Below are 21,519 nucleotides of genomic sequence, written 5' to 3' on the forward strand. Positions count from 1 at the left end.
TGCAAGAAGGAAAGCCCATCGGCTACGCTTCCAGATCTCTCTCAGACAGTGAAATCAACTATGCTCAAATCGAGATAAAGCTATATGCAATTCTGTTTGGATGTAAGCGTTTCCACCAGTACGCCTATGGCCGACAAGTCATTGTGGAATCCAACCACAAGCCCCTCGAGTCAATCATGAGGAAACCACTAGCCGCAGCCCCACCAAGGCTACAGAGAATGATCCTTCAGCTACAGAAGTACGACTTCACAATCATTCACCGTCCAGGCAAAGACATTCCTGTCGCAGACACGCTCTCCAGAAAGTCTCTTAGCTACCAGGACAGCAGCCTCAGTGAAGGCATGGATGTGCAGGTGCACACGGTGTACAACAGCTTACCTGTGAGTGACTCAAAACTGAAGGAGATCCGAGCAGGAACAGAGAAGGATGCACAACTCACACTGCTGAGCAAAGTCATACATGAAGGATGGCCTGAGGAAAGTAGGAAATGCCCTCAGAGCATATCTGAATTCTGGAACCACAGAGACAAACTGTCACAAATCAACAGAATCGTCTTCAAAGGGGAGAAAATCATCATTCCTACCAGTCTCAGAGAAGAGATGTTGACAAAAATTCATGCTGGACATATGGGCATGGAAAAATGCAAACAAAGAGCACGTGACATTATGTTTTGGCCCGGAATGTGCACATTGAGGACATTGTCGGAAAATGTTCCATTTGTCTAGAACACCGCCCATCAAATGTCGAAGAGCCCATGATACCTCACCGTATCCCAGACAGGCCCTGGCAGGTTGCGGCAACGGATCTGTTCACATGGAACAACGAGGACTACATAGTGACTGTTGATTACTACAGCAGATTTTTTGAACTGGACAAGCTTCACAGCACCACATCTGCAGCTGTGATCCACAAGCTAAAGGCAGCCTTTGCCAGGCATGGCATGGTAGAGACTTTAGTCTCAGACAATGGCCCCCAATACAAATCAAGAGAGTTTGAGTCATTTGCCAAGGCATGGGATTTCGCACATGTCACATCAAGCCCACATTACCCTCAAAGTAACGGCCTTGCTGAAAAAACTGTGCAGATTGCAAAAACACTCATGGACAAAGCCAAAGCGGACAAAAGAGACCCTTATATCAGTCTCCTTGAGTACCGCAACACTCCGGTTGACAACTTCAAGTCACCAGCGCAGCTGTTGATGAGCCGCAGACTTCACTCAATCCTTCCAAGCACCAACCAGCAGCTGCAGCCAGAGGTCGTCAGCTGCAAGCAAGTGCATGCAAAACGTGTACAGAGACAGCAACACCAAAAGAGATACTATGACAGGTCAGCTGGACTACTGCTGCGGCTGCACAATGGAGAATCCATCAGAATCCAGGAGCATGACTACTGGAAGCCACCAGTCGTCATCCAGCCAGCTGACACTGAGCGATCGTATCACGTCCGCACCCCAGAAGGACAGGTGCACCACCGCAATCGCAGGCACCTCCTGAACACCAAGGAACAACACCGTCATTCCGACAAGAGGATCAGTTTAACAGAGTGTAATGAACAGATCAATACACAAAACACATCATACTTACCTAAACCTGAACCTGATTTGTTGACCGATTCAGGAGCATGCTCAGTTCCATACCACACAAGATCGGGACAAGAGCTCAAGCCTAGAGTTATCCTTGACTTGTGAACTGTCAAAGGGTGTAGGCGGATCGCTGCCCTAAAAAAACAAACTGTACATTGTTATTGAAACGTGAGATGTTTTCAGTGCTAGTTAAATGCTGAGTTTACTTATATGTTTATGCTACTGAGAACATTTTGTAGAAGGTTTAAAAGTAATGCATAACATTTTTCTTTTAAAAGAAAGGGGATGTAACATTTGCATATTGAATTATCATTGGCCCGCAGGCATCTGTAAGGAATACCTATTATATTCACGTGATCACATGCTGAGTTGTCATTGGCCTGCAGGCATCTGTAAGGACTACTATTGTTTAGAAGACCCAGGCTAGGGGTCCTAATGCCATCTTTTTCCCCGCTGTGCTGTTATGAGTAAGATCAGACCTGATGCTCATTAAAAGAGTTAAACTGTAATACTCCGTTGTCCTGCAAGTTATTATTTTTGTACAAAGTGTGCAAAACAAGACACCTCTTGCAAATTTGGCTCGTGTCTGAGGCAGCCAGCACCAGCGATGTTTACTCCTGGGAAAACAAATATAAAACAGCGCCGAATGAAAACAAATGGTAAGTACTTACCATCATCATCTCCGACCTCACTCCCATCTCCGACCTCACTCCCAACTCTGATCTCCCCCGCCCCACGATCCTGGCCCTGACCTCCAGATCCCCCCACTGATGGTGGTCCCGAGTCCCAACCTACCTCATTCCTTGCTAGGCCACAATAATGATAATGAACAGCCAGCACCAAAATACCGGGTTGCCGTTAGATTCGGCCCACGGAGGTTTCCGACCTACTCGAATTTCTAGGCCTTCATGTTTTAAAGAAATTGGAGAGAGGCTCTGAGGTGGTGGCAGCAGGGAGGAGGTGGGAAGAACCCGGGTTGAGAGGGGGGAGGGGGTGGGCAGGAACCCGATGGCCCAGAAGTGACCATGAAGGCTCGGGGCAGTGTCAGGAAGTGGTGCAGATGAGGCTGCAGCGGTAGGAGAGGCCAAAGGTAGGGAGACTCGCCGGGTGTGGCAAATAAGAGAGAAGTAACAGCTAATGCTAAATAAAGGTCAAATTAACCTTAAGAACATAAGAAATAGGAGGAGTAGGCCATAGAGCTCCTTGAGCCTGCGCCACCATTCAATAAGATCATGGCTGATCTTCGACCTCAACTCCACTTTCCCACCTGATCTCCATATCTCTTGATATCCTTAAAGTCCAAAAATCTATCGATCTCACTCTTGAATATACTCAACGATTGAGCATCCACAGCCCTCTGGGGTGGAGAATTCCAAAGATTCACCACCCTCAGTGAGGAAATTTCTCATCTCAGTCCTTAATGGCCGACCCCTTATCCTGAGACTGTGACCCCTGGTTCTCGACTCCCCAGCCAAGGGAAACATCCTCCCTGCATCTACCCTGTCCAGCCTTTTCAGAATCTTATATGTTTCAATGAGATCACTGTAATGATCAATAACATGTCATTCTATAGTGGACACTAGGTGGAGCCGTAGAGCTGTATATAGCTGTATGTATAAGACTACACTACCCAGCTGTATGATATTAAGACATTACCCATGAGGCACTAGGCTACCCACAAGGCAGCAGTCAAGATGGAAGCCTCTACAGATACTGTACGTAGTCCACGTGCTCAATAAAAGGTCTAGCAAAAGCTAGCTGTGTTCATAATAAGAATGTCTATTTATTAATGAACATAAGAATCACCTCTTATTCTTCTAAACTCCAGAGAGTATAGGCCCAATCTACTCAATCTCTCATCATAGGACAACTTGCAAGAGGCGTGGAAATCAGCAGACCGAAAGATACATACAAGATTAATAAATCTGGAATGCACTGCCTGAAAGGGTGTTAGAAGCAGATTTACAGGAAACTGTGTGTTATCCGGAGGCTAAATGTCCGGCAAGCTCGAGCCACCGGCAAAAATCAGCAGCCGTTTTTTTCTTTTCGTTGCTTTTTTTTCCCCCAAGGTCTGTAGCTATAACAACAGCTTCAGCTAGAGATGCTTGCAGCTGCAGCCGACTGTTCAGAAGCTGTTGCTAAGCAACAGTGTTTGTTGTCAGACACGGAGATGAAAACCTCCGTATGCTTCAACATTAGAGCTGGAGTGTCCGGCAGTTTTGAGGGAACGGCAACAGCTCGGTCCCGTCGGTGCCGGATAGCACAAAGTTTCCTGTAATAGTAACTTCCAAAAGGAAATTGGATATATACTTGAAAGGCAAAAATCTGCAGGGCTACAGGGAAAACAGCAGGGGAGTGGAACAAATTGGCAGAGGCATGATGGGCCACATCCAACCCAGGACCAGATGTTGTCAGGAGCAAAGAGAGCCAGCTTTTGTTCCCTCCGGTCTGAATAGCTAATCAGCTGGTGGTTTCAGGGGAATTGAAAAAAAAATCTCAAAAATGGGTTTTCCCAGCAGGAGCAGAGGATTGGTACACAGCTGTCGGGACCTGAAGTCCTGTGAAATCCTCCGGCATGCCTTGACCGAAGGTGGACAGCTGTGTGGCTGGGAGTGGGAGCTGCACATCAATCCCATGTACCCCTGCGGAGAGCTCGCAGTGCTGTATATAAGACACAAACAAATATCAATCCGCGGAGAGGCAGCAATATATTGTTTTACATCACTAGCCTGTACAGACAAACCGCTTACATCAAGGAGCATCCAAAGAGTAAAACTTAATGCCACGACTGTAACTTGTGAACAAATCCCAACGGTACAATCGTGCGCGTGTGCAGCAATAACTTCACTGTTAGGAACATAGGAACAGGAGGAGGCCATCCAGCCCCTCGAGCCTGTTCCACCATTCTGTTAGATCATAGCTGATCTGTATCTTAACTCCATCTGCCCACCTTGGTTCCATATCCCTTAATACCCTGACCGAACAAGAATCTATCAATCTCAGTTTTGAAATTATCCAGTGACCCCCCAGCATCCACAGCCTTTTGCTGAAGAGAGTTCCAGATTTCCACTAGCCTTTGTGTGAAGAAGTGCTTCCTGACATCACTCCTGAACAGCCTGGCTCTAATTTTAAGGTTGTGCCCCCTTGTTCTGGACTCCCCCCACCAGAGGAAATAGTTTCTCTCTATCCACCCTATCAAATCCTTTAATCATCTTAAACACTTCAATGACATCACTCCTTAATCTTCTGTACTCGAGACAATACAAGCCTAGCTTATGCAAACTGTCCTCATAATTTAACTCTTTTAACCCAGTATCATACTGGGAATCTGCTCTGCACCCCCTCCAAGACCAACAGATCCTTCCCGAGGTGCGGTGCCCAGAATTGAACGCACTAGTTCAGATGGGGTCTAACCAGAGCTTTATACAACTATAGCCTAACTTCCACCCCTTTATACTCCAGCCCCCTCGAGATGAAGACTAACATTCCATTTGCCTTTTTCATTATTTTTTTGTACCAGTCCACAAGCTTTTAGTGAATTCTGTACATGGAGCCCTAAATGTGGCCACTATCTTGCACATGTGCAGTAGCCTCACTGTTGCCACTTTTCCCTGGTTCTGTGCTTGCTTAAAAACCGTTAATTCTCTAATTTGTTCCAGTTCTAATGAATTATAGAATCATAAACATTTATGGGACAGAAGGAGGCCATTTGGCCCATCATGTCTGTGCTGCCTGAAAAAGAGCTATCCAGCCTAATCCCACTCACCAGCTCTTGGTCCGTAGCCTTGTAGGTTATGGCACTTCATAGAAAAATAGGAGGAGTAGGCCATTCAGCCCTTCGAGCCTGCTCCGCCATTCAATATGATCATGGCTCAATACCATATTCCTGCTCTCTCCCTATACCCCGTGATGCCTTTTGTGTCTAGAAATCTATCTCCTCCTTAAATAAATTCAGTGACTTGGCATCCACAGCTGTCTGTGGTAGAGAATTGCACAGGTTCACCACCCTTTGAGTGAAGAAATTTCTCATCTCAGTCCTAAATGTCCTACACCGTATCCTGAGACTTTGACCCCTCGTTCTAGACCCCCCAGCCAGGGGAAACATCCTCCCTGCATCCAGTCTGTCTAGCCCTGTCAGAATTTTATACGTTTCCACGAGATCCCCTCTCATTCTTCTAAACTCTAGTGAATACAGGCCTAGTCGACCCAATCTCTCCTCATACGACAGTCCTGCCATCCCAGGAATTAGTCTGGTGAACCTTCGCTGCATTCCCTCTATGGCAAGTATATCCTTTCTTAGGTAGAGACCAAAACTGCATACAGTACTCCAGGTGTGGTTTCACCAAGGCCCTGTATAACTGTAGTAAGACATCCTTGCTCCTGCACTCAAATCCTCTTGCAATGAAGGCCAACAGTCCATTTGCCTTCCTAACTGCTTGCTGCACCTGCATGTTTGCTTTCAGTGACTGGTGTGCAAGGACACCCAGGTCCCGTTGTACATCAACATTTCCCAATCTATCACCATTTACATAATACTCTGCCTTTCTGTTTTCCTACCGAAATGGATAACTTCACATTTATCCACGTTATACTGCATCTGCCATGTATTTACCCACTCACTCAACGTGTCTAAATCGGCTTGAAGCCTCTTTGCATCCTCCTCACAACTCACATAGTTTTGTGTCGTCAGCACACTTGGAAATATTACATTTGGTACCTTCATCCAAATCATTGATATATATTGTGAATAGCTGGGGCCCAAGCACTGATCCCTGCGGTACCCCACTAGTCACCGCCTGCCACCCCGAAGAACACCCATTTATTCCTACTCTCTGTTTCCTGTCTGTTAACCAATTTTCAATCCATGCCAGTATATTACCCCCAATCCCATGTGCTTTGATTTTGCACACTAACCTCTTATGTGGGACTTTATCAAAGGCCGTCTGAAAATCCAAATACACCACATTCAATGGTTCTCCCTTATCTATTCAACAGTTACATCCTCAAAAAACTCCCATAGCTTTGTCAAACATGATTTCCCTTTCATCAATCCAAGTTGACTTTGTCTAATCCCGTTGATATTTTCTAAGTGTCCTGTTATCACATAGAAACATAGAAGATAGGAGCAGGAGTAGGCCATTTAGCCCCTCGAGCCTGCTCTGCTATTCAATGCGATCATGGCTGATCATCCAAGTTCAGTACCCGGTCCCTGCTTTCTCCCATACCCCTTGATCCCTTTAGCCTTAAGAAATATATCCAACTCCTTCTTGAATATATTGAATGTATTGGCCTCTACTGCCTTCTGTGGTAGAGAATTCCACAGGTTCACCACTCTCTGGGTGAAGAAATTCCTCCTTATTTCTGTCCTAAAAGGCTTACCCCTTATCCTTAGACTGTGACCCCTGGTTCTGGACTCCCCGACCATCGGGAACATCCTCCCTGCATTTAGTCTGTCCAGTCCTGCCAGAATTTTATAAGTTTCAATGAGATCCCCTCTCATTCTTCTAAACTCCAGTGAGTACAAGCCCAATCGTCCCAATCTCTCCTCATACGACATTCCTGCCATCCCAGGAATCAGCCTGGTGAATCTTTGCTGAACACCTTCCATGGCAAGAACATCCTTCCTCAGATAAGACCAAAACTGCACACAATACTCAAGATGTGGTCTCACCAAGGCCCTGTACAACTGCAGCAAGACATCCTTGTTCCTGTACTCAAACCCTCTCGCTATGAAGGCCACCATTTGCCTTCTTAACCGCCTGCTGCACCTGCATGCTTACCTTCAGCGACTGGTGCACAAGGGCAACCAGGTCTCGTTGCACTTCCCCTTCTCCCAATCTATTGCCATTCAGATAATAATCTGCCTTCCTGTTTTTGACACCAAAGTGGATAACCTCACATTTATCCATGTTATATTGCATCTGCCATGTTTCTGCCCAATCACCCAATCTGTCCAAATCATCCTGTAGTTTCTCGGCATCCTCCTCACAGCACACATGACCACCCAGCTTTGTGTCATCTGCAAATTTGGAGATATTACATCTAGTTCCCTTGTCTAGATCATTAATATATATTGTGAATAGCTGGGGTCCAAGGACCGATCCCTGCGGTACCCCACTAGTCACTGCCTGCCACTCGGAAAAAGACCCGTTTATTCCAACTCTTTGCTTCCTGTCTGCCAACCTGTTCTCTATCCAAGTCAATACCTTGCCCCCAATCCCATGTGCCTTAACTTTACACGCTAATCTCTTATGCGGGACCTTATCGAAAGCCTTTTGAAAGTCCAAATACACCACATCCACTGGTTCTCCCTTATCTATTTTACTAGTTACATCCTCAAAAAATTCCAGTAGATTAGTCAAGCATGATTTACCTGTTGTAAATCCATGTTGACTTTGTCCGATCCTGTCACTTGTCCAAGTGCTCTGCTATTACATCTTTTATAATGGACTCTAGCATTTTCCCCACTACCGGTGTCAGGCTTACCGGTCTGTAATTCCCCGTTTTCTCTCTCCCTCCTTTTTTAAATAGTGGGGTTACATTTGCCACCCTCCAAGCTGCAGGAACTGTTCCATAATCTATAGAATTTTGGAAGGCAACAACCAATGCATCCACTATTTCCACGGCTACTTCTTTTAGTACTCTGGGATGTGGATTATCAGGCCCTGGGGATTTATCAGTTTTCAGTCCCATTAATTTCTCCAGCACTATTTTTTTTTTAGTAATACTAATTTCCTTTAATTCCTTCTTCTCACTAGACCCTTGGTTCCCTTGCATTTCTGGGATGTTATTTGTGTCCTCTTCCATGAAGACAGAACCAAAGGATTTGTTTAATTGCTCAGCCATTTCCTTGTTCCCCATTATAAATTCTCCCGTTTCTGACTGTAAGGGACCTACATTTGTCTTCACTAATTTTTTTCTTTTTACATACTTGTAGAAGCTTTTACAATCCGTTTTTATGTTCCTTGCAAGTTTACTATCATACTCTATTTTTCCCCTTCTTAATCAATCTTTTGGTCCTTTTTTGCTGAACTCTAAACTGCTCCCAATCCTCAGGCTTGCTACTTTTTCTGGCAACTTTATATGACTCCTCTTTGGATCTAATACTATCCTTGGATACTTCAGGTGCATATCCAAGTACTAATGAAAGGTCATCGACCTGAAACATTAACTCTGTTTCTCTCTCCACAGATGCTGTCTGATTTGCTGAGTATTTCTTGCATTTTCTGTTTTTCTTTCAAATAACGGAGATGGACCTATTTTACAACCACTATAGACAGGAACACTCAGCTGGGGAGAGTTTGCTGGTGTTATGAACTATTCCGGGTGAATGTACTGTATTGTATGTTCAACAGTGACACCTGCTGCTTAATTTGAGGACAGCTGCTTTAGAAACCACAAAAGCAATATATGACACAAGGGAGAACAAGAAAACAAAACAACTTCTATTTATAAAGTGCCTTTAATGTAGTAAAATGTCCCAAGGCGCTGCACAGGAGTATTTTAAGACAAAAAAAATAGACACCGAGCCACATAAGGAGAAATTAGGGCAGGTGACCAAAACCTTGGTCAAAGAGGTAGGTTTTAAGGAGCGACTTAAAGGAGGAAAGAGGTAGCGAGGCGGACAGGTTTAGGCAGGAAATTCCAGAGCTTAGGGCCTAGGCAACAGAATGCATGGCCACCAAAGGTTGAGCGATTACCAGGGATGCTCAAGAGGGCAGAATTAGAGGAGCGCAGATATCTCGGGAGGCTGTGGGGCTGAAGGAAATTTCAGAGATAGGAAAGGGCGAGATCAGGGAGGGATTTGAAAACAAAGATAAGAATTTTGAAATCGAGAGGCTGCTTAACCGGGGGCCAATGTAGGTCAGCGAGCACAGGGGTGATGGGTGAACGGGACTTGGTGCAAGTTAGGACATGGGCAGCCGAATTTTGGATGACCTCAAATTTATGTGGGGTGGTATGTGAGAATAGTCTAGAGGTAACAAAGGCATGGATGAGGGTTTCAGCAGCGGATGAGGTGAGGCAGGGGAGGTGACAGGCGATGTTACAGGGATGGAAGTAGGCGGTCTTTGTTGTGCTGTGAATATGTGGTCGGAATCACATTTCAGGGTCAAATATGACACCAAGGTTGCGAACAGTGTGGTTCAGCCTCAGACAGATGTTAGGGAGAGGGATGGAGTCAGTGGCTAGGGAACGGAGTTTGTGGTGGGGATCGAAAACAATGGCATCGGTCTTTCCAATATTTAATTGGAGAAAATTGTTGCTCATCCAGAACTGTATGTTGGACAAGCAGTCTAACAATTTAGAGACCGTGGAAGGGTTGGGAGAAGATGTAGTGAGGTAGAGCTGGGTGTCTTCAGTGTAAAGGTGGAAACTGATGCTGTGTTTTTGGATGATGTCGTCAAGGGGCAACATGTAGATGAGAAATAGGAGAGGGCCAAGGATAGATCCTTGGGGGACACCAGAGGTAACGATGCGGGAGCGGGAAGAGAAGCTGTTGCAGGTGATTCTCTGGCTACGATTAGATAGATAAGAATGGAACCAGGCGAGTGCAGTCCCACTCAGCTGGACGACGGTGGAGAGGCGTTGCAGAAGGATGGAGTGGTCAACCATGTCAAAGGCTGCAGATAAGTGAAGAAGGACGAGGAGGGATAGTTTACCTTCGTGACTTTGATGAGAGCCGTTTCGGTACTGTGGCAAGGGCGGAAACCTGATTGGAGGGATTCAAACATGGAATTGCGGGAAAAATGGGCACGGATTTGGAAGGAGAAAACACGTTCACGGACTTTGGAGAGGAAAGGGAGGTTGGAGATGGGGCGGTAGTTTACAAGGACGGAGGCAAGGGGTGATGATGGCAGATTTGAGGGAGAGGGGGACAGTACCTGAGGAGAGAGAACCATTAACAATATCAGCTAACATGGGAGCCAGAAAAGGAAGTTGGGTGGTCAGCAGTTTGGTGGGAATAGGGTCGAGGGAGCAGGAGGTGGGTCTCATGGACAAAATGAGCGCAGAGAGGTCATGAGGGGAGATCGGAGAGAAACTGGACACCGAAGTAAAGTGGAATTAACATAGAAAGAAAGAGCTTGCACTTATATAGCTCCTTTCATGATCTCAGGATGTCCCAAAGCGCTTTACAGCCAATGATGTACTTTTGAAGTGTGGTCACTGTTGCAATATAGGAAACGCGGCAGACAATTTGCGCACAGCAAGCTCCCACAAACATCAATGTGATAATGACCACATTTAGTGATATTGAGGGATGAATATCAGCCAGGACACCGGGGAGAACTGCCTTGCTCTTCTTGAAATAGTGCCGAGGGATCTGTTACATCCACCCGAGAGGGCAGACAGGGCCTCGGTTTAACGTCTCATCTGACAGTGCAGTACTCCCTCAGTACTTGCAATAGCCATCCCAAATATGACCTGCTGTGCTATGTCAAACAAAGCATCGAAGGCGGCACTGAAGTCAAGCATTGTGGAGTTTGCACCACAGCAATACGTGTAGGAAAGCTAACAATCTCCAATGCCTACAAACCACCACTCGAACAGTGGCCTGACCCACCGCTCCCTCTGAGTCAACATCCATCCATCCAGGAGACTTTAATAGCCACCACACAATGTGGGGCTATGCAGGCGGCAACTATAATGGGGATGTTGAGATACCGCGGCAAACGTGGGAGTCGAGACAGAGCTATTGAAAACACAACTGCTTTATTCTGACCACATGGCAAACAGGAACTAGAAAAGCCCGCACATCCACTTAAATACTTCCCAGACAGGAAGTGCTCCCGGCAGCCTGTCCCTGCGGGAAACAAGTTGCTGGAGGAAAGGGCCCCCGGCTGGGGGCTTCTGCTTAGACTGTCTGTGCCGCCGTGAGCGGATTATGTCCAGTGGTGGCGTGTCGCCACAGAGCTCCCCCCAGAATCCGCTTAGGAGGAGTGGACGAGTCGTGACGGTGGTCTAATGGTTCTGCCGCAGCGGCTCTGAGTGGTCGCCGGTCTGGTTGGTGGGGTCGGGCGGTTCGCCGCCGGCTGTGCTGGCTTGCCGGGGGGACGGCCTCTGGCTGGAGGCTGGGCCACGGGGACCTGTTCCCCTGGTTCTGTGTGTGCTGGTTTGAGCCGGTCGATGGAGACTGTCTCGACCCTGTCGCCGAGTCGCAGCTTGAATACCTTGTCCCCGGTTTGTAGTACCTCGTACGGACCGTCGTACGGGGGTCGCAGGGGCCCGCGGTGCGCGTCGTGTCGCACGAAGAGGAAGCGCGCCTGCTGTAAATTTGGCGGGACGTGAGGTGCGAGTTCGCCGTGTCGGTTGACCAGAAGTGGGGCGAACTGCTGAGCGGAAGAGAAAGAGTCGAGCCGCTGCTGTTCGGCCGACCAAGACTTGGTAGGCTCCGGAAGGAATTCGCCTGGGACGCGCAGCGGTTGTCCGTAGACTAACTCCGCTGCCGAGGACTGGAGGTCTTCCTTGACCGCGGTGCGTAGGCCGAGTAGCACCCACGGTAGGCGGTCAGTCCAGGTACTGTCCTGCAGGCCGGCGCGGAGTGAGGCCTTGAGTGACCTGTGGAAGCCTTCACAAAATCCGTTGGCCTGCGGGTGGTACACCGTGGTGCGGTGGAGCGTCAACCCGAGGTTGCGTGCTGTGGCCGTCCAGAGTTCGGAGGTGAACTGGGCGCCTCTGTCGGAGGTTATGTCGGCTGGTACGCCGAACCTCGCAACCCAGGTGTTAACGAACGCCCTGGCGATGTCGGCTGTGGTGGTGGAGGTCAGCGGCACTGCCTCAGGCCAGCGTGTGTAGCGATCGACCATCGTGAGGAGATAAGTTTGGCCTTGCGATGGCGGCAGGGGACCGACGATGTCGACGTGTACGTGGTCGAAGCGGCGGCTGGGTACCTCGAAGTCTCCCAGGGGTGCTTTGGTGTGCAGCTGTACCTTAGCCCGTTGGCAGGCGAGGCAGGAGGTGGCCCAAGTCCGAACATCTCTGCTAAGGCCACGCCAGACGAAGCGCTTGGAGAGGAGTTTGACGGATGCGCGGGAACCCGGGTGAGAGAGCCCGTGGAGCGCGTCGAAGACACGGCGGCGCCAGGTCTCAGGGACGACCGGCCTGGGTTGGCCGAGTGAGACGTCGCACGTGACTGCTGTGGCTTCGGGCCCGTGCGCGACCTTGGCTAGGCGTAGCCCTGGCAGGCTGGTAGCCGCCGAGAGGAGGTCTGGGTCCGTGAGCTGGGCCGCTGCTAGTTGTGCGTAGTCGACCGCGAGGTGATTCGCACAGACGGCGGGACGGGAAAGGCAGTCGGCGACCACGTTGTCTCTACTGGAGACGTGCTGAATGTCCGTAGTAAACTCGGAGACGGCCGCGAGCTGGCGTTGCTGCCTAGCGGACCAGGGTTCGGTGTGCTTGGCCATCGCGTATGTGAGTGGCTTGTGGTCCACATACGCGGTGAAGGGGCGGCCTTCCAGGAGGAACCTGAAATGGCGGACCGACAGGTGGAGTGCGAGAAGCTCGCGGTCGAAAGTGGAGTATTTGACCTCCGGGGGGGCGCAGTTGGCGGCTGTAGAAGGCAAGTAGCTGCCACGCGCCATTGACCCACTGCTCGAACACGGCCCCGACCGCGTGGTCGGAGGCGTCGGTGGTGAGCGCGACCCGGGCATCGGCCCTCGGGTGCGCGAGCAGAGTGGCGTCGGCGAGCGCGTTTTTGGTGGCGTCGAAGGCGGTTGCCGTGTCAGTGGTCCAGGCTACGTCCATCTTGCCGGATTTTCCTCGGAGGGAGTCGTATAGGGGCTTCATAAGGGCTGCGGCTCTGGGGATGAACCTGTTGTAGAAGTTCACCATCCCGAGGAACTCCTGGAGGCCCTTGATGGTTGTGGGGCGGGGGAATTGCTGGATGGCCTGCACCTTGTTGGGCAGGGGGACGGCCCCAGCAGGGGTGATGTGGTGACCGAGAAAATCGATCTCGGTTAGGCCAAATTGGCACTTCGCCGGGCTGAGGATGAGCCCGTGTTGGGCTAGGCGCCCGAACAGGATGCGAAGGTGTTCCTGTTTGGAGGAGCTGGCCACGAGAATGTCGTCTAGATAGACGAATAGGAAGTTCAGGTCCCGGAGGACTGAGTCCACAAGGCGCTGGAAAGCCTGTGCTGCATTCTTGAGGCCGAAGGGCATCCTCAGGAACTCGAACAGGCCGAATGGGGTGATGACGGCCGTTTTGGGGATGTCCGCGGGGTGTACGTGGACTTGGTGGTAACCGCGCACCAGGTCGACTTTGGAAAAGACGGTTCGTCCGGCCAGTCGGGCCGAGAAGTCCTGGATGTGTGGCACCGGGTACCGATCGGGGGTGGTGGCGTCGTTGAGGCGGCGGTAGTCCCCGCAAGGGCGCCAGCCTCCGCCGGGCTTGGGGGCGATGTGGAGGGGCGAGGCCCAAGGGCTGCTGGAGCGGCGGATGATGCCGAGTTGTTCCATGTTGGTAAACTCGGCCCGCGCGATTTCCAGCTTGGCCGGGTTGAGTCTGCGGGCGTGGGCAGAAACTGGGGGGCCGGTGGTGGGGATATAGTGTTCCACACCGTGCTTGGCGGCTTTGGCCGAAAAGGTCGGGTTAGTGAGGGCGGGAAACTCAGCTAGGAGTGCCGAGTAGTCGTCCGTGGCTCTGGCGAGGCAGTAGGTCGTCGGGCCGGCCGAACGGGCCGGGGTAAAGGCGCCGGGGATGGGGGCCATAGTGTTGATGTCGACGAGGCGGTGCCTCGGAATGTCGACAAGGAGGCCGTGGGCGCGTAGGAAGTCGGCGCCAATGAGTGGGCAGAGGACCTTGGCTGTCAGGAACTCCCAGCGGTAGCGGCGGCCCGCGAGGTCGAGCGTGACCATGCGGGTGCCATATGTGCGGATTTCAGAGCCATTGGCTGCAGCCAGTGTGATACCCCGTGTGCCGCGTTGGATCTCGAGGGCGGAGGCTGGGGTGATGCTGTGCTGGGCCCGTGTCGCACAGAAATCGGCGGTTGGTTCTGTCGTCAGTGACGTACAGTAGGGGCTCCTTCTGCCCCGCGGCCATCGCGGGGGCCGGTGCGGGGGGGGGGGGGTTTGAAGGAACACGGTGGCGTGCAGCGTTGAGCCCTAGCGCCAAAACGGGTGTGGTAGTAGCAGTGACCCGGAGTGGTAGGGCGGTCGGGCCTAGCGGCCCGGGAAGACCGCGTGGTCGTTGCCGTGAGGTCGGGCGCGACGTCGAGAGCGGCCTGTGCAGAGAGCAGCCGGTCGGCCTTTTCGGCTATCTCATTCAGGTCTGTGGAGTCAGACTCCACAAGGAGCGGGCGGATGCTGGCGGGGAGCTGCCGAATGAAAAGCGTGCGAAAAAGGGCGCCGGGATTTTTGTCGTCGGAGAGGGACAGCATGTGGGAAAGCAGGTCTGATGGTGAAGCGTCACCAAGGCCGGGGAGGTCCAGGAGTTGGCAGTGGCGCTGGTAAGAGGACGTTTGAAATTTTTTAAGTAGCGCAGCCTTCAGATGCTCGTACTTGCCCTCCGTTGGTGGATTCTGCAGCGCTGCCCAAACCTTGGGGACTGTAGCGTAGGTGAGCGAGGCGACGAGGTAGTCGTACTTCGTGGCGTCGACTGTAATGCCTTTCAGCCGGAATCTGGACTCAGCTTGAACGAACCAGGCTTCGGCGAGGTTCTCCCAAAAGTCAGGTAATTTAACCGTGACTACGTTTGTATCCGCCATGCTAGCTTAGGATTCGTCCTGAGCGTCGGGGTCACCAGTGTTGAGATACCGCAGCAAACATGGGAGTTGAGACAGAGCTATTGAAAACACAACTGCTTTATTCTGACCACATGGCAAACAGGAACTAGAAAAGCCCGCACATCCACTTAAATACTTCCCAGACAGGAAGTGCTCCCGGCAGCCTGTCCCTGCGGGAAACAAGTTGCTGGAGGAAAGGGACCCCGGCTGGGGGCTTCTGCTTAGACTGTCTGTGCCGCCGTGAGCGGATTATGTCCAGTGGTGGCGTGTCGCCACAGGGAAGCAATTGTACAGTGGGCTTCACTAGAGAATAAATTCCTCCTTTTTGATGCCAAAGATCGAGGTACATTCCATTCGTCAGGTTTCCTCTCCAAAGTTAGCAAAAGAAACACAATCATCGCCTCCAGAACCGTTCTCGACGACTTCTCCAACAGTCAACACAGGCCCTCAATCATCAACATTGCCATCAAAATTCCTGTCATTACATCAACTACGATGGAACTTCAAAAAAGCAGACTAGGAAACCTTCCAAAATCAATTGACAATATCAGGTGCCTTCAACAGATTTATAGGAATTATTAAAGCTGCCACAAAACGCAGTATACGTCGGGGGTTTAGAAAGACATATATTCCTCGTTGGACGGAAGAAAGCGAGGCTCTCTACCAGGAATATTCGCTGAACAAGAACCCAGCCACAGCAATGCTGGAGTACTTGAACTTGGTGAGACGTGAAAGGTGGAAGAACCTTGTGGAGAAGATTAACTTCACTCACTCCAGCAAGAAAGCATAGGCCCTGCTCCATTCACTGGGTGGGGCAAACGCCGCCTATAAACACATGACGACCATCAGAGCGGACGTCATTGCATCCCACCTGATACAAACGTCAAAGACTCCAGTGGACAGAGAATGCCAATGTCAGGTGATGCGGCAGCTTTCTGCAAACTTGATGGCGGCACAAAGATCGTCAACTATGTCCGATCCATTCACCTTGGACGAATTAAACGCAGCCCTGTCGAAAACCAAATGTGGAAAAGCTGCTGGTCCAGACGGTGTTTACCCAGAATTCTTAAAAGCACTAGGACCCAAAGCAAAGAGATGGTTGACCTCCTTCTCTGAGGTACTGGCAACCAGTAAAATTCCATCTATCTGTAGGGAGGCTAAAATCATTGCCCTCCTGAAGCAGAGGAAGAATGCTTGTGAGGCCTCCAGCAACCGCCCGATCTCCTTACTTGGCACTTGTTATAAAGTGCTGGAGAGACAACTGCTCCACACTCGCCCCGGGCTTCCGGAGCGGCCGTAACTGCTGCGACCAAGTGGTAGTGTTAATAACACACATCGAAGCAGGCTTCTAGCGCCAGCTCAAGATCGCTGTGGCACTCATGGGCTTGTCAGCTGCATATGACACAATATGGAAGCATGGACTGCTTTTCAAGCTCTCCACCATTTTATCTCGTAGCCATCTCCTCAACTCCATGTTAAGCAACTGATGCTTCTGTGTGCACACTGGCACTCAGAAGAGCAGATATAGGACATTGAACAATGGACTCCTGCAGGGTTCTGTCCTGGCATCCATGTTATTCAAAGTTCACACTAATGATCTGCCCAAAACAGAGACCTGCAAGTTCGTATACGCTGATGACATTGCCTTGGCCACGCAAACAAGAATCTGTCCATCACAGAGGAGACCCTGACCAGTGATTTACAGAGGATGGTGGCCTACAAGATTATGACGGGTTTGGAAAGGCTGTTCCCACTAGTTGATGGTTCAAGGACTAGGGGACACAGATTTAAGGCTTTGGGCAAGAGATACAGGGGGGATGTGAGGAAAAATGACTTCGGCCAAACCCGCAAGAGACCGTCACTTCGACATTCCACCTCAACGCCCATCAAGCAAACCAAGCTCTGAAAGTCTCCTTTTGTGGCGCAAAGGTAAACCATGCCAAAAAAAACTATTTCGGAGTCATGCTCGATCGCACCCTATCGAATACAGAGCATCTCCAGAACCTTGGGAAACTATAAAGAGTAGGGTCAACATGATCCAGAAACTCGCCGGATCCACATGGGGAGCAGACGCTCAAACCCTCCGTACGACAGCACTTGCCCTGGTTCTACTCTACAGCGGTGTACTGCTCTCCGGCATGGCTATCAAGTCTGCATGTCAAATCCGTTGATGTCCAACTGAACTCTGCTATGAGAATTATCACCGGTACGCTTTTATCGACATCAACACCGTGGCTGCCCGTGCTTGCAAACATTGCACCACCACACCTATGCCGTGAATATGCAATCTCCAGAGAATACAACCGCTACACCAGCAAAGACATGCCGATCCAGGCCAACATGACCTACCATCAACCCATCTCAAATCTAGAAGGCAATTTTGGACCGTTGAATTCTGAAGTGATAGATTTTGATAGGAAGAATGAGAGGCAATATAAACTAAATGGGACAATTTTAAAAGGGGTGCAGGAACAGCGAGACCTGGGGGTCACAGAGTCATAACGGCACAGAAGGATGCCATTCAGCCTATTGAGTCCATGCCCGCTCTCTGTAGAGCAATCCAGTCAGTCCCATTCCCCCGCTCTATCCCCGTAGCCCTGCAAGTTTATTTCCCTCGTGCCTATCCAGTCTCCCCTTGAAAACATTCAGTGTGTCCGCTTCCACCATTTCTGTCAGCAGCGAGTTCCAGGTCCTCACCACTCGGTGTAAAAAAGTTTTTCCTCACATTCCCCCTGTATCTCTTGCCCAAAACCTTAAATCTGTGCCCCTAGTCCTTGTACCATCAACTAGTGGGAACAGCCTTTCCCCATCTAGCCTATCCAAACCCATCATAATATTTTGAGGATGTAACTGGTAGAATAGATAAGGGAGAACCAGTGGATGTGGTGTATTTGGACTTTCAGAAGGCTTGAGATAAAGTCTCGCGTAAGAGACTAGCGTGCAAAGTTAAAGCACATGGAATTGGGGGTAAGGTACTGACTTGGATAGAAAATTGGTTGGCAGACAGGAAGCAAAGAGTGGGAATAAACGGGTCTTTTTCCGAATGGAAGGCAGTGACTAGTGGGGTACCGCAGGGGTCGGTGCTAGGACCCCAGTTATTCACAATATATATTAATGATCTAGACGAGGGAACTAGATGTAATATCTCCAAGTTTGCAGATGACACAAAGCTGGGTGGGCGTGTGTGCTGTGAGGAGGATGCAGAGAAACTCCAGTACGATTTGGACGGGTTGGGCGATTGGGCAGATGCATGGCAGATGCAGTATAATGTGGATAAATGCGAGGTTATCCACTTTGGTGGCAAAAACAGGAAGGCAGATTATCTTAACGGCAATAGATTGGGAAAAGGGGAAGTGCAACAAGACCTGGGTGTCCTTGTGCACCAGTCGCTGAAGGTAAGCATGCAGGTGCAGCAGGCGGTTAAGAAGGCAAATGGTATGCTGGCCTTCATAGTGAGAGGATTCGAGTACAGGAGCAAGGATGTCTTGCTGCAGGGCCTTGGTGAGACCACACCTTGAGAATTGTGTGCAGTTTTGGTCGCCTTATCTGAGGAAGGATGTTCTTGCCATGGAGGGAGTGCAGCGAAGATTCACCAGACTGATACCTGGGATGTCAGGAGTGACGTATGAAGAGAGATTGGGTTGATTTGGCTTATATTCGCTAGAGTTTAGAAGAATGAGAGGGGATCTCATTGAAACTTGTAAAATTCTAACAGGACTAGACAGACTAGATGCAGGAAGGCTGTTCCCAATGGCGGGGGAGTCCAGAACCAGGGGTCACAGTCTAAGGATAAGGCGTAAGCCATTTAGGACTGAGATGAGGAGGAATTTCTTCACCCAGAGAGTGGTGAACCTGTGGAATTCTCTACCACAGAAGACAGTTGAGGCCAATTCATTAAATATATTCAAGGAGTTAGATATATTTCTTAAGGCTAAGGGGATCAAGGGATATGGGGAGAAAGCAGGGACAGGGTACTGAATTTGGATGATCAGCCATGATCGCATTGAATGGCTGATGCGCTATCAATTACTCATAAAAGACTGAGAGTTAAGAGAGTAACTAAAGGCTTTTATTAGCAAAGAACAGAGCATGCCTCTCGTGGTTGACTGGGTTCCAAGAAGGCAGGGGGCTGCAGGTCAATCACCTTTATACCTGGGCCTGTGTGGGTGGAGCCAGCCGAGACATGTTGAGGCATGCATAGGTACAACAGTGTGTAACAACAACAACAACAACAGTGGTTTACCACAATAACGGAGCAGGCTCGAGGGGCTGAAGTTTTATGTCTTCATTACCCATGGCCTTTATGGCCTTCTTGAAGGTCTGGACAAACCTTTCAGCCAATCCATTGGTGGCGGGATGGTATGGGGCGGACGTGTAGTGCTTAACCCCATTGTTTTTTTAAGAACTTTCTGAATTCTTCGGACACAAATTACGGTCCATTATCAGAACATATCTGTTCCGGCAGCCCATTCCTAGCAAATATGGTCCTTAATACTGTGATGGTTTTTTCCGTGGTGGTGGACATCTTTATTACCTCCGGCCACTTGGAGTGTGCATCAACCGCGATTAAGAACATTGAGTCCATAAATGGACCAGCAAAGTCGATGTGCACCCTTTGCCAGGGAGACGAGGGCCACTCCCATGGATGTAGAGGGGCTTGTGGTGGAGCGTTTTGGACCTTCTGGCATCCTAGGCAGCTCTTGGTCATTTCTTCGATGTCTCCATCGATACCTGGCCACCATACAAACGCCCTAGCTAGGTTCTTCATTTTCACTCCACCCAGATGCCCCTCGTGAAGCTCCTTTAGCACTTTATCCTGGAGTTTGGGTGGAATCACCACTCTGGATCCACACATCAATGTTCCTTGGCACACTGACAGCTGTTCTCTTCTTTGTGAGAATGCTGGCAACAGTGGTTCGCCATGTGCTGGCCATCCCTTCACTGTTAAATCGTAGACCCGAGAGAGAGTCGGGTCATTTCTCGTCTCCCTTTCAATGGCAGAATTTGTTACTGGTAGACATTCCACTATGGTAGAGTGGAACATCTCCACTGGGTCTACTGTAGGTGCCTCTTCTACCATTGGCAACGGTAGGTGCGATAAACCGTCAGCATTCCCATGCTGTTTTGATCCTTTGTATTCTATGTTGTATTGGTGTGCCCCTAGAAAAAGGGACCACCTCTGTAGCCTTTGCGCTGTCATAATGGGAACACCCTTTTTAGGGTTGAATATGGAGATGAGGGGTTGATGGTCAGTCAACAAGGTAAATTTTTGTCCATGTAGGTAATGGTTGAATTTCTTCACTCCCCATACCAGGCTGAGTGCTTCCCTTCTGGCCCCGTTCTTTCAGCCCAGTGAGCACCTGCTCCAAATTGGCAAGGTGCTCGTTGTCATTTTCTCCTGTTACAAGGATGTCGTCTAGGTAGCATTGAGTCCCCGGAATCCCTTGCAGGACTTGCTCCATAGCTCTTTGCCAGATAGTTGGAGCTGATGCTACTCCAAAAACCAGTCGATTGTACTGGTACAGGCCTTTGTGTGCGTTTATCGTGAGATACTTTTTAGAGGCCTCCTCAACCTCCATCTGTAGATATGCCTGTGCCAAGTCAATTTTGGTGAAACGTTTCCCTCTGGATAGTGAGGCGAAAATATCTTCTATCCTCGGAAGAGGATACTGTACTGTGTGAAGGACCGGGTTTACAGTCATCTTGAAGTCTCCACAGATGCGAATTTTTCTCTGTTCTTCAGATTTATCATTATTTAATGCTTTTTTCATGACTGGAATGATGGGTGTTGCCCACTCGCTCCAATCTATTTTGGATAATACGCCTGCCTTTTCCAAATTCTCCAGCTCTGCCTCGACTGCTGGACGAATTGCGTATGGCACCAGTCTTGCATTAAAAAATTTGGGAATTGCTGCATCTTCCACTTTTATTGAGGCGGTGATGCCTTTCAAGGTTCCTAATTTCTCTTGAAACACTTCTTTGGCGTTGGCCAAGATGTCTTTTAATCGTTCAGGTATGATGTCATCATTGTTTTTTTTCTTACTGGTCACCGTCAGTGCCTGAATGGAGTGCCAGTCTCAACGTATCTTTCTGATCCATTCACGTCCCAACAACGGTGGACCGCCATCTTGTAGAATGTAGAAATACAACTTTTGTATTTCTTTGCCGTTGTATACAACAGGCACCCTTATTTTTCCTTTGGGGTATACTTTCTGCCCC

This window comes from Somniosus microcephalus, chromosome 12, assembly GCF_052327205.1.
Source record: "Somniosus microcephalus isolate GS21.2 chromosome 12, FLI_Smic_1.0, whole genome shotgun sequence".
Lineage (NCBI taxonomy): Eukaryota > Metazoa > Chordata > Chondrichthyes > Squaliformes > Somniosidae > Somniosus > Somniosus microcephalus.